The sequence below is a fragment of the Cinclus cinclus genome, chromosome 5, assembly GCF_963662255.1.
Source record: "Cinclus cinclus chromosome 5, bCinCin1.1, whole genome shotgun sequence".
Lineage (NCBI taxonomy): Eukaryota > Metazoa > Chordata > Aves > Passeriformes > Cinclidae > Cinclus > Cinclus cinclus.
Window position 1 is genome coordinate 41,531,596 of NC_085050.1, and position 15,114 is coordinate 41,546,709.

The window sequence follows — 15,114 nt, forward strand, 5'->3', positions numbered from 1 at the left end:
ACTTTGAGAAGCTTTAGCCACTCACAGAAATAAGACTAATATTGTGTAGAGTACAAAAAAAATGCTCCAGAGCTCTTCACTTATGCTTCACAATTCAGTCACACCTGAATTCTGTTTGGTGATTCAGCCATAGAGACATAATACTTGGTGTTTCTAAGTTGAGAAGCACATTGCAGATCTGTTGAGGAACACCTGCTTAACAAAATGAAAAATATAGATAACCCATGTCTAGAAAAGTATTTTATTATATTCTTAATATTTGGCTGATCATCAGATAAAATGCTTTTTAGTCAGAAATGTTAGAGATTGTACTACTTCTATCTACTTAAAAATGGAAAGAAAACAAATAACAGAACAACACGTTGTTACATCATGCACGTAAGTTAGAATTTCGCAAAAATAATCACTACAAAAGATGTGAATAAGCATGGTCTGTATGAGTCCTGTCCTGAGCTGCCTTAGCTGAGTCATAAAACAGAAATCTAACCATGGAACTGATTATTTTCTGCACTTTTAGGTAACATTTACACAACAATTGGTCATGAAAATTCCTTTTGCTAATGATTTTTATATCACTTGGGGTAGCTGTGTGTGTATATTACTCTACCTTGTGCTTTAGGACATCCTGGATATACCAAAGAAATGCTGACAAATCAGATCATTCAACTGTAAAGTTCTCTTATGATCCCTGCCTCTCCATTATGGCTTATCACAGTACCTCTAATTCAAGCTCTCACATTTTTATAGAGGGGAGTAAGAAATATTGCTTAAATTATATGGCCCAAAGAATGCAGACATGAAAAATTAGCATGGGATAAAGCAAGAGCTAAGGCACACAACCACATATAAATAAAATATATATAAATATTTTGTATTTTCTATATAAATAGCAGGTAGGCATGGGTTAAGGTAGAACTCACAAGGTTACTGTGAAGACAGCTATGTAATTGTTGTTAATTGAATCAAAAACTTTCACAGTAAAGAAATATTACAAGAAGTCCAACAGCCTTTTTTTTTTTTCCCCTCCTTCCCCTGCTCCAACTCCTTTCAGGTAAGAGGAGAAAGGAGAATACCATCCAAGTAAAATAGTCCCATCATATCTGTAATAAAAAGAGAGAAAAGAGGATTTTTATAGTTTTCCATTTTAAAGCATTTTTATGGATTAGAGTACCAGTAGATCTCTTGTTAGCTGCATTTTGTGCCAAAAGCTTATACAGTCAGTACAAAATAACTAACAGAATATAATTTAAGCATGTGATATTAAATGTGAATAAGTGTGCATTGAGGACAGCTCAAAACTAAATTGCACTAATGTTAATAAGAGCTTATAGAATATAGAAATAGAAACAACACTAGAAAAAAAATAAGATTTTCCTAGGATAAGAAGGTTTGTAAGGAGACAGTACAGGAGAAATGCAGTATTTTCCTCTTCTTTCATTGATCTGACAAAAGCATTGGGTGTGGAAAGTTGCTGTGCCTTCTGCAGCCTCACAGAAAACCCTTATCTGTCTAAATAATTTGCAGTGGACTTGAGAACTGCTTCATGAGTTCCAAATGAAGCTCAACAGATTGATCCTTTCCATAGGATAACTCAGAGTCCATCTTATAACTGATCTTGTTCATGCTGTTCAGTACAGTGATGTACATGATTGCTGTGACCTTCAAATGAACATTTGATTTTTGAAATTCATGATTGTCACTTAGTTGAAAAAAGTCTAAAATAGTCTAACAAAGCTAAATGGGTAAGATAAGAATTCTTGATTATAACCACACATAGGTTATCCACTTCAATCTCTGATTTTTAAGTGCTGGAACAGAAATTTATTCTTCTCCAGACAGCTTCTAATTTGGCTGTCAGATGAAAAATTAAGGCTGCTAGAGGGAACAACAGAAAAGAGTGTCTGTTGACCCTCTTAACTGAATTTCTAGTCTGAAAGCTGCTCCAGTTTTGGTATTTGCTGAGTAATAATGAATGCCTACTGAGAAACTGCCCCAGGAAAAGAAAAGATATTACTGACAGGCACTTTCAAGAAATCAGTAGTCTGGCATCAGGCTCTCCACCAGGTGGATGAAAGTTTTGAGCTTTGTTTGTCATGCAAGATAACTGGGGCCTGGACAGAAGACAGATCTGTGGACTGGAGTTCTGCTGTGGAAACAACAGCTTTCCCCTCTCTGGAGGACACTGTGCAATGAATTGATCAGAGGGAATGTTCAGACTTTACGTTCATCAAGGTGTTACTGACTGCAGTCCAGCTGTGAGAGATAAGAGTTGTCCATTTGAACTAAATGCGAATGCTCAGTTCCTGTGCAGTGAGGTTGAATGAGTCAACAAGAAGCACAGCTAGTGCCAGAGGGGCTTCTAAAGCTGTAAACGTGCTCCTGACTGCTTGCAACACAGCATGAGACTCTTCAAGATCCCAACCACGTGTAACAGTGCAAGCAGCCTGGCTTCTTGAGGGAGTACACGGCTTTATCCAAACTCTTTGACTGGAAAATCATTCAAGTCAAAGCATGTACCTGGCAGCAGGAGTGCCTTGGCCCTAAGACTGATGGCAATGTAGGTTGTTCAATGCCTTTCTACCCAACCCTTGATTCACCTATGCCTCAAAATGCTCTCATCCTCAGCTTTTAGAATTTTCCTCTAGTGACATCAAAAATTATATTAACTATTATATTGTCCCTAATTTTAAACTTGCATCAAATTGTAAAAAATAAGTTTCTGAGTACTTGAGTCAGAGGTGAACCTATCAAAACCACATTTGCTTACAATATAACTAGGATTAAAATTTTATTCTCCCTCATTAAATCTCAACAGAAATTTCAGGGTTGGGAGGGAAATGTGAAAATTACATGTGAAATTACACAAGATTCTCTGGTAGACGTCTGTGCAGATTTTTGTGAGAGTTTAGTGACTTGAATTACCTTTTTTATTTTTTCCCTTCAGAACAGCACGGCACATGCTTATTTTAATATGGTAACTGGCAATGCAAATAAGAGACTTAAACTGACAGTGAATGGAAACGTGTGCTAAAACTACATTATGCAAGAGAGAAATTTTTTTATGTGGTAGTTGTCTGCAGCAAAGGGACGATATGAAGTGATTCAATAGCATCTCTGTTTTGAAGTGTTACAGCCAGATCTGCCAAAATTACTTCTGTCGAAGGTCCCACAACTATTACTTTCTCTAAGTCCTGAGATAATACTTTTGTACCTTAGACTTTTCTTCCCTGATCTTACAGCTAAAAACAGCTTAAGTTTTGAAGAGCTCTCTCTAATAGATTGAGAATGAGATTAAAATTCTCCAATTATATGTTCATTAATATATTGTATTATGAATGTGAAAGATGCCCACCATTGTTCAAACAGGAGAAAAAGTTAAACTCTCTATCTTCAAGTGCTTACAATTTTTGAACTTTTTCCCTCCTGAAGCAGACTTCTGCAGTTGCCTGTAAAAAGGTGCAGGACTCAATTCTAAACCAGCCTAAAAAACATTAAGGCTCTATTAAAGAAATGTAACTTTGCTAAGCAGCTGAAGAAAAAGCCACCAGTCTAACTTACTTCGTATAACCAGGAGGGTGATTAAATGTTCCAAATATGCAGAAGTCAAATGTCCCATTTCTGCTTTAAGTCTTTCCCTTTTATAGGCTGTGGTTTATACTCTCTGCTTTGAAAACCTTTGCTGTTTAGGAACAAGAATTTATTTACAGTTTTAAAAACTTGCAACTAATCTTGAATGAATAGTCTGAATTAACCTTTGGCTGAGAAGCTGTAATTTCCAAGCCAACACATAACTGTATTTTGCATTAGTTTAGGAATATTGGGTACTTTGAGGGGTTAAAAATAAAATATTTTCCATGATTCATATCTCTTTTAGCTTGAAAAGTCAACAACTTGATTCCAGTGTAGCCAAAGGGGTTTTCAGTCCAATATGTCTCATTGCTTGCAATTAATTTGGGCTCTTGCAATTAGGGTTTTGTATCCCAATGCATTAATGCATGAAAGCAGCTGCACAATGAGTAGCGCCACATGTTTGAACTAAAAATAATCTGTGTATATTGTTGCTGTGCAAACAGTGATACATTTTGGTCGCTGAAGATAATCTCTGGGTTAGAACAGCAGAGACACATACGAGATGCAAATTGTACAACTGTGAGGAGACAACTGTGCCTGCTTGTGCCACTTATCCATGTACTGTCCCTTTTTGTCTTAGCAAGTACACTGAATCCTGTTATTTAAATCCATGGAAAAGTACATAAAAACTTTTAGTGAAAGACTTAGGCAAATGGAAACAACTTTATTTTCCATGAAATAAGGATTTTGGAACTTAGACAACTGACATGATACTTTAGGGAGGGGGAAGAAAAGGCTGTGCTAGTTTAGAATGAATTCAGTCTTGCAGATGTATCTATGGGAGAGGATAAAAAACCCCTTCAGCTGAAAATGGTTTGCTTTCCAACTTTCTGAGCTCAATCCTTCTTCCACTGTGCTGGTTTTGGCTGAGGTAGAGTTAAATTTCTTCACAGTGTCTAGTACAGGCTGTATTTTGGATTTGTGCTGAAGACAGGGTTGATAATAAAGAGATGTTTTTCGTTATTGCTGAGCAGGGCTTACACAGAGCCAAGGCCTTTCCTGCTTTTTGTACTGCAATGATGGCGAAGACATTGGGAGTATATCAGAGGCTCAGAGGGGACACAGCCAGGACACATGACCCCAACACACCAAAGGGGTATTCTAGACCATATAACATCATGCTCAGTATGTAAAGTGAAGGGAAGAAAGGGAGGACATTTGGAGTGATGGTGTTTGCCTTCCCAAGTAACCACTACAAGTTGTGGGGCCCTGCTCTCCTGGAGATGGCTGAATACCTGCCAGCCTGTGGGAAGCAGTGAATTAATTCCTTATTTTGCTTTGCTTGTGTGTACTGCTTTTGCTTTTCCTATGAAACTTTATCTTAACCCACTAGTTCTCTGGTTTTTATTTACCCTTTCAATTCCCTCCCCAGTCCTGCTGGTTGGGGGGATGAGTGAGTAGCTGGGTGGTGCCTGATTGCTGACTAGGGCTATACCACAGCATCCACTTACAGGTCAGTGCTTTGTGACACCATGGAAGAGTCTTTGCCTTTCAAGAAACTCCAGACAATTTATTCTGATCCCCATCCAGTTAACATTCCTGAGTGGTTTGCCAATGGGTGACTCCTTTATCCAAACTCAGCAACCTTTGGATCTCAAAAGCACTTGCTTCTACTTCCAGCCTTGCACCTTAATCTCTGCTCCCTATTCCAAAGTAAATTATACAGAGGAAAAGATTTTTCTTTTGTTTCAGTTCTGCATCCTACATCTTACACCAGGTACACTGGTGGGTGTCCAGTGCAATACTGCACTACACCAGAGCATGTGGGTCTTCACATGCACTGGGAACTGCTGGCAAAGTGCCCCATAATGAAGGAGATCATATCAAATTCCATTAGAAGATAACAGGACTGCCAGTAATCACTGTTTTATTGGTAATGACATCTTAGGCATGTTGTCTTTGTTTTCCAAGCTTCAGTACAGAGCCATGTCCATGACTGCCAACAGGAAGACTTTGACTGCTGCCTTTCAGCATGGACCTCTGTCTCTAGTCAAACATCTTGGATTATAAATTTCCAGTGGAAATTATGGAACTCCATTCCTACAAATAAATCATGTTCTTATTTGATAGGATGCAGTTGCAGGTGGCTGTTGATCACAGAGCAAAACCTGAACAGTCTGTGTGTGCCTTGTCTGAGAAAAATAGAATGGCAATATTGGTGAAAATACATGCCCAGTTATAGTACTAGCACATAATTTATAACAGAGGATAATACAATTATGGTTCATAAACTAGGTGCTTTTAACCATTTACCTGTCATTAGATAAATATCTAATGTTTTCAATAGTTCTCTTATGTCCGTTAAGTTAGGTTAATGACAATATATTATCAAGCTAATACATGCACTTTCTGGTTGTCTTTCTTTCAAAAATGCAACATCAATTGAATACTGACAGTGGAGAAAGAGGGCCTGGTATCCTGCAGCTGAGCACACATGACATGCAGCATAGAGACAGAGAAGTGTTTCGTTTCCCATTGAGAAGGAGTGAAGAGAGGAAGATTTGAAGTCCAGAGCATTAGGTATAAAGAGACTTTGATTAGTGATTAAAGGAACTGATTGCTATTGCATCTGTTCCTGAGAGAATGGGAAACAAAAAGGGATATATTCCCTTTAATTAGCATTACAGCTAAACCTGCTAGCTAACTACTTCTAAAGGTGAAAACTTGACTATTTGGGCCAGAAAGAATGGTGGTATTTGAGTACGTCTTTCTTTTATTTTAGATATGGTCTTTGCTTTAACCCTGCAATCATTTGTTCCTTTAATTTTTTTTAATTTGTTTTCCCTTTTGAGAGTGAGACAAGAGTAAGAAAAGAGTAATATGTGCCCATGGAAGAACTTGCATTGTACAAGGATGTCACTCCACGTTGGCAGACAAATAGATGTGGTTCTGGCATATAATTTGTGCTAATTTGGGTTCGTTTACTGACAGTAAACAGACAAAAAAATAAACAAAAAGCAGCGAGATAGCAAATTTTTTATGTGTACCTTTGCCAAGATGTATTTGTGTACTCTCTCTGTGCCAGGATTTTCAGTAATGAGGCCATTAAAGTATATGCTTTTCTTCCTTTGGTCATAACAACTGAGTTCATTTATTTTTATTTAAACTGGCCATTTAGAAATGTTCCCATCAGTTAAACCAGCATCTCTTTTCTAGAATATTAACACAGCTGTGTGATTAAATCAAAAGTTCACATTGCAAAAAAAGATCTTGTCATGCAGAGCTAGAGAAAATGAGGTATTAATTTCATAATATATTAAAGATTTCTGTGTTTCTCTCTTTACTATAGCAGTTTGTTTGGACAAATTTTAAGGTATGCTTGTCCCTAGAAATTTCAAGGTTCTGAACTCTGGATTTTTTTTTCTTTTTGGAGGCTAAAAGACCCTATACAACCAGCATTCCTTTATCTAAGTTTTGTTCTCAAACTTTAATTTGTAACCATGAAAAAAGGAACTAAAATATTTATAAATACATGGGGAAAAAAAAGATTCTTCCAAGAATACCTCAAATTGCAGACTGTGTGCCTTCCAAAAAAATAAGTGGTATCTTATTAACGCATGAGAATTTCTATGTTGATTTAGACAGAAGTTTTGAGAACCAGCCCTAGGCTTCAAAGCCTACCTTCAAGAACATGTACACTGCAGAGAGTACTTGGGAGGGTTTCATGATGAAAATGGAATCCAAACATTTACAAATTGTCTGTTTCAAAACAGACACCTAAATGTGTCCAGTTAATAAACTGTCAGCATTTTTTTTTTTTACATCTAATCCTTCTCTTCACTAAGGTCTTGGTGTCTTTTTTTCATCAGAATCCACATCCTAGAACCCTCTCTTTTTAGACTGTAGAAAGAATGGGAATATCTTTAGAATATAAAACCCTCCTTGACTAGGCTGCCCATCCAGCATGCCTGGCACACAGGGGAATTTCTTTCTCTGCTTGAAGAGATTTAGAATCAGAATGATGCAGGCTATCTTAGAAACAGAGCTAACTGAGCTCTCCGTCTCCCTCCTTTTTTTTTTTCTTTTTTTTTTTCTTTTGCTGTAGTTGTTTGTTTTTGTTTTTTTCCCCAGAAGATGCACCAGCCTGAAGTGTAGGCATAAGAATGCATTGTCCAGTAAATCAGAGGGTGATAATCAGAAGGTATGACAATTTATTAGCTTATTGTTCATCATCTGTCTGGGATGGAGAATAGCCCAAGTATGTCAGTATTTAATATTAAATAGTAGCTAAAGAAATACTGCATTTAGTATTGCAAGTGGGAAGTGAAAAGTAGTGCTTCTGCTACTACCTTTCCCGGGCCACAGTTCATCACTGTTTCCTTTGCTGACTGTTCCTAAGGCTCTGTGCATCTAACCTTCACTGTTGCAGATACACTCTGTCTCAACAGCAGAAACAGAATGTCCTCCCTCATCCTCATTTTTGTACAGTAATATCCATGGTCTGACCAAGTCAAACTTTCAGGATTTTAGATTTGGTGAAAACTTGTTCGTGAATCCCAAGTCCCCTCATATGTGCTATAATCAAGAGTTTTCAGCTCAGTCCATGGATCAATGCTTTTAGCTATGCTTAGTTATGCAGTATTTTTAGTCTTCATTTTAGCTTTGCTAGTAAATAAAGGTGGGTATTTACTCATAGTTGCTTAAACATATGAGCTACTGTTCTTACATCTCCATTATTTTTACTGCCTTGTACTTCAGTGCCTATATGCTACCATCTGTTTGGCTCTTTTTTTTTTTTTCCCCATATCCTTGGAAAACTCAGCCTTGAGGAAAATTTGATGCATCTGGAAACACTCAAAAAAGTAAAATTTTAGACACAAACATTGAAGAAGAGGGCTAAGTACTAAGGCATCTCAGGTTCCAGGATAAAGTAAGTAATACATAGGTTTTAAGAACTTCGGTTTTGGATTCAAACACCTGAATTCTATTTCATGCCCATATTAGGCACCTGTCTTGCTTTTTCTAAACAAATAATTAGGGTTTTTTTAACAAGTATCCTTTATAGATATACTCAAGTTCCTAGTACTGTAATTCTGTAAAACTGAACACAAAAATAAAGAAATGTTTAAGCAAGGTAAAATCCCTTTTTAGTAAAGCACCATAATGCCAAAACAAAATCTAGACCTCCAAAAAATCTTAATATCTATAATTTCTGGTGCATGAATAACTAGATCCACTTGAATACTGGTTCATTTAGACTTTCAGAAAGTTTCAGTGTTTTAATAAAAATACAAATACTGTGCATAGTGACTTACTCTGAAATGGTGTTCGTGTAGCCCAACTGCTGCATGAAAGACATTTCCCTCCCTTAAGAAAATATGGATACCTAAATCCAGAACACGGGATGAAGCTTGGCTGCTACAGACTAGCACTTACTCCCCTCAGGGAACGTATTAGCTAACTTCTGACTTTCGGAGTATGAGCTGTGGCAAGAAGCAGAGGTGTGAGAAATCACAGGATGACTGACAGTGGAAGTCTTTGGCTGAAACCCACAACAGAGGAGACTGAATGATCAAAGAGGAGCCCTCAGAAATCTGAGTACAGTCCTGCATTCTGTGCTGAACAGGAACACTGAGCCAGTGTGCTGCAAGATCCTGGTAAATTAGAACAAATGGTACTGGAACAACAGACTCAAATAATTAGCAATTCTGCTGTGTACTGCACTATTAAAATACAATTCAAGTAATGGAAGACTGTTCAAGCCAGTATCAGGGTCAGAACTACCTACACCTATCCCACTTCAGGAACGTGGGAGAGAAAAGAATGGAAAACAGATGCAAGGTAAGATTTAAAATTGAGAGTTTAAAATGCTTACAGCTATTTAAGGTTTTATTTTTTCATTTAAAAAGTTTAATAAAAAATGGGGCATTATCTGAACAATTAGTGATTGAGCTGAAGCTCTTAAGTTGTATTTTAGATAAGTCATTCCATCAAAAAAGGAAGTTAAAGTACTTTGAACCACCTAACAATACTGCTTAGAAGTATTAATTTGACTAAGAAGGAAGCAAATTACTTAAGAAAATCTAAAACTTGAAGTCTTTGGAGGAGAAATAGGACACTAAAGATCAGTCTTGAGTTCTAATGGCAGGTAACTGTTTGATGAGCAGTGTAGAAGGCTACTGATAGCCAATAGAAAAAAAAATCTATATTTTTGTTTGTTCAAGTGAAATTAATTATTCAGAGGCAATGGTTTTGCAGTAAATAAATTTGTTTCTTTGTAAATTAAAGAGCAGTCATTGCAGCAACTCTTCACAGAGCATAATTTGGTGGGCGTTGTTTCGCTTGTGGTTTTTGGGTTTTTTTAACTAGGAATCCCAAAGGAATCTAAATATAGATAGTGTGGATCTCAATCAAAAATTGTTTCCTTTCCATTTGGTGAACTGACACACTGCAAACAATTTAAAGAAAAAAGGCAGTTTAACTTTAAAATGTAAACTAGTCAATCCAGTGAAACCTGACTGAAAGAAGGATGAAAAGCATGGAGTTCCATTACTAAAGATAACACACATTATGGTGGGAAGGACAGAATATTCTTATGCTGATTAGAAAAGGTACATACCGATTCTTTTTAATAATACTAGAGTATTAACGGGTTGTTTACTTTAAAATTTCCAAAGATAAGTGCTCTGCACAAAGGTACTACTAGCTTTCTCCTGCAACACGTTGTTGCCCGAGCATGGTTTCAGTCAGCTGGGATTGTGCAATCCCTTCCAAGGTGCTGGAGGCATGGACTGCTCTTTTCCTTCCTCATGCTCTCAACAAGAAGGCAAAAATAATTGATTCTTTCCCACCAAAGCACAGTAATGAGAGTGAGTTGGAATGAAAAACAGGCTATGGAAAGAAATTTTTTTCCCTGTTTCGCCAGTCTTCTCACATGCAAGTCTCTTCCCTAAAGAAATATTGCTCGATTTCTTAAATTTTTACATTCCCAGAGAATCTCTTTCAGAGAGAGTAGACCTAATCTCTGTGCAGTATCATGTCAGGGCCTAAGGGTACTGGAGCTTATGGTTCAGGGTGCTCTAGTGTTATAAGATACTGAGAAAATCCTGCATCCATCCTCTCCTGGACTTGGGAAACTTATTACTGGCTTCCTTATTATATCCGGACACAGTAATGGCCATAGAAGAATAATAATCCCGGTGATTACTGTGCAGTAGAAGCTAGACTAACCCTCTTACAAAAACAAAGCATTATTTTTGAGGCAATAATTCCTCAGATTTGCTTGAGCAGTGTATTTTAAGGCAGTTTTTTTCAACTTTATACTGTTTCAGCTTTTTTTAATATTATTGCTATTATTTTTAATCTCTGACCAGAACAATATGGGATAATTTATAGTCTGCAGAAATTATCTAGATGTGAACAATGGCATATAGCCCAGAGAAACAGCAGTTGTGGTGGGGGGAAGGGCAGGAAAGAAGGGTCTAGATGCAGTGCTTAGAAACCAGGCTTCTAAATTTTATTGGATTTATTATGAGATTATATACAGGCTGCCAACATTTGTTGAAGTTTTTTTTATGACCATTTCTTCTACGGGTTTTTTTAATTTTTTTTTTTCCCCCACTGATTTAATCTCCCTTCTGTCTTACCTTTGTTGCTGCCCTTCACTCACACAGCTTTTTCAGCCATGGGCAAGTTGACAAGGAAGACTTGTACTATACAGGAAGAATTTCATGGAAAGGGTTGTCAAGCACTGGAGTAGGAAGGTGGTAGAATAACCATCCCTGGAAATATTCAAGAAATGATTGGCTGTGACACTTAGAGCTCTGGTTTAGTTGACATGGTGGTTTTCTGTCAAAGGTCAAACTCAATTACCTTGGAAATACTTCCCAACGTTAATCATTCTATGATAAGAAAAGCAAGAAATACAATCTTCTGTTCAGTTGGTAGCTGTCTTAGAGCTAATTCTTGGGTTAAATATGCTTGTCAAGTCCCTGGTGGTGCAATGGTTACCCAGGGCTTATCTACAGAACAGCAGTGCACAGCTGCCCTTCCTCAAGGAAATCATACTTGCATCAGTGATGTGACTGGAATGATAAATGGGCACGCAGGAGATGTGGCCCAGACTTAAAAGACAGGAAGTAGGAATGGAACAGAACTTGCCCAGAGATGATCCTAAGTCTTCTTCCCAGGAAAAAAAAAAAAAAAAAAAGCCCTATGCTTTTATGGCCATATGTATAGCAGATAAGATTATGCCATTTCTGATACTTCCACCAAATAATTTATTAACAATGATATTTTTAAAAATGACTTTGAAAATTACCTAAAACTTATTATAATGTTTTATATAATCTGTAGTTGATTTGGTTGGGGCTGTTTTCCCAAACATAATAATTTCTATTCCTCTCTTCTATTTCAATAATATGTAATAAAAACAGAAAGCAGGAAAGTCAAATTTAACAACACTGTTACAATTACTAATGACCCAGTTTCATTGCAAGGTGCAAAAATATCTGGAAAGTCTGTTTTATGTTCAATATGGCTTCTGTCAGTCTTAGAAGATGCAGCTATATATGATAAGAACATTGTACTTAAAATGTAAGTAGGCTTGTTCCAGTTCCACTAGTGGAGTCTGCAAAGCTAGGAAAAAGCAAAAAGGACCAAGTTAACATGAAAAATTATTTACCTGACAGAAATTAAGACTTTTGCAGTGTATCAGGTTACCATTGCTTTGAGCCATTGGCAGTAACTGGTGTTTTCAAACGTAATGTAAACTAATCCTCCTCTAAATTTAGAAATTTGTATAATGCAAGTCAGGTGCAAATTTCTTCTGTCTGTTTCCTCACTAACCTATAAAGAGAAGGGCAGGGGCTTGAAAAAGTCTGTAAAGGCAATGTCCTATTGGCCAGGACACTTCATATGCTACCATTCAGGTAAGTGTACCTGAGAAGTCAGTTACTTTTATGGAAAAAGTGTCTATGGTGGAACTGCTACTACCTGTTTTAAATAAATTTCTATTTTGCTTAGGAAAAAGTAGGTGGCTGAGAAATTCAGTTTTGTTGTCAAAAACTAGGTGAACACAGAGTAATTCTTCATCATAGGTACAGCCTATCTATGTACTACATTTTTAGTAAAATAAGTGTCAATTAAACATTAAAATTCCAAACACTATCTCACAAATTTAGGTCTGGCATATGGGTTTGGAAGTGACGATGCACATAGATCTACAGAACCAGTACAGATTGTTCCATCTGAGGCTTCACTGCTATCTGCTGTGGCATGGTCAGCTTGGCTATGTTGGTATTCATAATATTCCGTTCAGCTGTCTACAGGGAGTACAAAGGAACAGAATTCTTACATGTTATTTTGAAGTCCCTTTTAGAAATACAGCTAATCAATTCCTAGTATTAATTACAGATACATTACTATACCATGCATATATATATATTATTTCATATTAACTCCATTCTTAATATCATACTGAACAATGTGAAAATGAAGGTAGGTCATAGTTCATTGAAAGGCTAAAACAGAAGCTGTTTCAAGAAGGTAATTATTGTATTATTGTATTATTTTTTTTTTTTTAATCTCCATGCTGATATTGAAATACAAAGTTCAGGTTATTCAAGTGAGAGTAATGGGACCAAATGTAGAGGACACTGACCCCTTAGGGATGATAGCTAAAATGAAGTCCCAAAATAAATTATCACATAAAGATTTGGTTTATAAATCTTGCTACAGACTGGTATTTCAGTCCTTTGTGTACTCCACCTTTCAAACAGTATTTGTGTTCGAACTTCCTTGTCCTATCCCACACAGTCTCACTAGGGTTTTTGAAACTGATGCTATTTGGGAAGATTTTTTTAAAATATCTTCCTCTCTAACAAAGTTTGTAACATAAGGGAAGGCAAGCCAAGAAAACTAATATAGTTGGGAAAAAAAGCATGATAGCCACAGCCAGTATATACTGGCTATGGTATGAGAGCCGCTTTTCATTTGAGAGATTTTTGTGATTTGAGCAGGTCAAGTGGAACAACCCTCTACTATGGGATTGTGAAAAAATGTAGAAATCCATTCTTGTGCACCTTTCTCAACACCAGGTGCTTAACTATCAGAGGTAAAGTATAAACAAGAATTTTAAAATATCAGTTTGACTATACACATTACAGAGACAGGAGAATATATTAGACTAAAGAAAACCCAGACACCATGGAAATCACTAAATAAATGTTTCATTCACATGGAGACATCTTCTACTTATTGCTTTGAGCATTTGATCTTTTTTCAAATCAAGTTTTTATTCTGGTTGCAAAGGGAAAAAAAATAGTATGGGAACGTTTATCCATCAAAGAACTGCCACTGATACCACTACTATTCTGTCATCCTCAACGCAATTATTGTCATGATCTTCTTTACAAGCATGAAGAACAAATTATAAGAAGACCATCTTTTACTGTATAATACTACACCAGCTTAGTTGTCTTCTGGTGTACAATCTAAAAAATTAAATGTCATAATTGGTATTGCGACTGCCACAGCAAAAACATCAAAAATCTGAAATGAAAGCTCATGCTGAAGCTTTAATGTACAAGTAAAACACAAAGTTTTCTTCTGGAAACTGATTGGGAAAGTTTCTCAGCTAGAGACCTCAGATCTTGCTTTAAAACCTCTAGCCAATCAAATAACTCCTACTCTGGTGACCTGTGAGTTCTTCTGCTGTAATACTACAGAGTAAATAATAATGGCTTCATTTCTGGGCTATTGTATAATTTAAAACAGCATTTATAGGGAATTAGAAATGAAGTAGTAATACTCAACATCTGCTATATCAAAGCATATCACATAAGATGAGCATATATCATTGCTAACTTGCAATGAAGTGCTCTCATAATCTGTAGCTTCCCCCACCCCAAACTTCATTAAAATGGCTGAAAAGAGGCACTGTTCCTTCTAAATTCAGTCAGAAAACCACACAATGAGAAAGGGCTGCTTCTTGTCACACTGAGAACCTCCTACATTGCATTAGTATGTCCCATGGCAAGGGAAGATCAGGGTACTATGCACGTATACTTAGACTACGGGAAAAGACTGACCTTCCTGAGAAAGTATGTGAAAATAGCAGAAATGTCTATAATCTGGCAGAAATAAGTAACATAATAATTTACACATATACTAAATTTACAGTTGGTATTAATATACCTTTCAGCAATGCAACACAAAATGTTTAGATGTGAGGTGTAAGAACAAGACATGACAGTTTTTTGTTATTTATTGTTTATATTGTTATTTATATGGATAATGCTTCTGTCATTAGAATACACATACACAGAGCTGTTTCACATGCTAGAAGATAGACAGAAAAAATATACCTACTCACCAGTACACTTTTTACAAGAGCCAACCACCTCTGTCTTCCATCTTAGCAGACAGAAAAATACTTTCCCACTTTGTGAACATTTGTCAGATAGGATTACAAATGCTCCATTATTATTCTCATAGTAAATGATTGCAATTAAAAATATTAGCTTTTAACAATGTTCCCTTTTT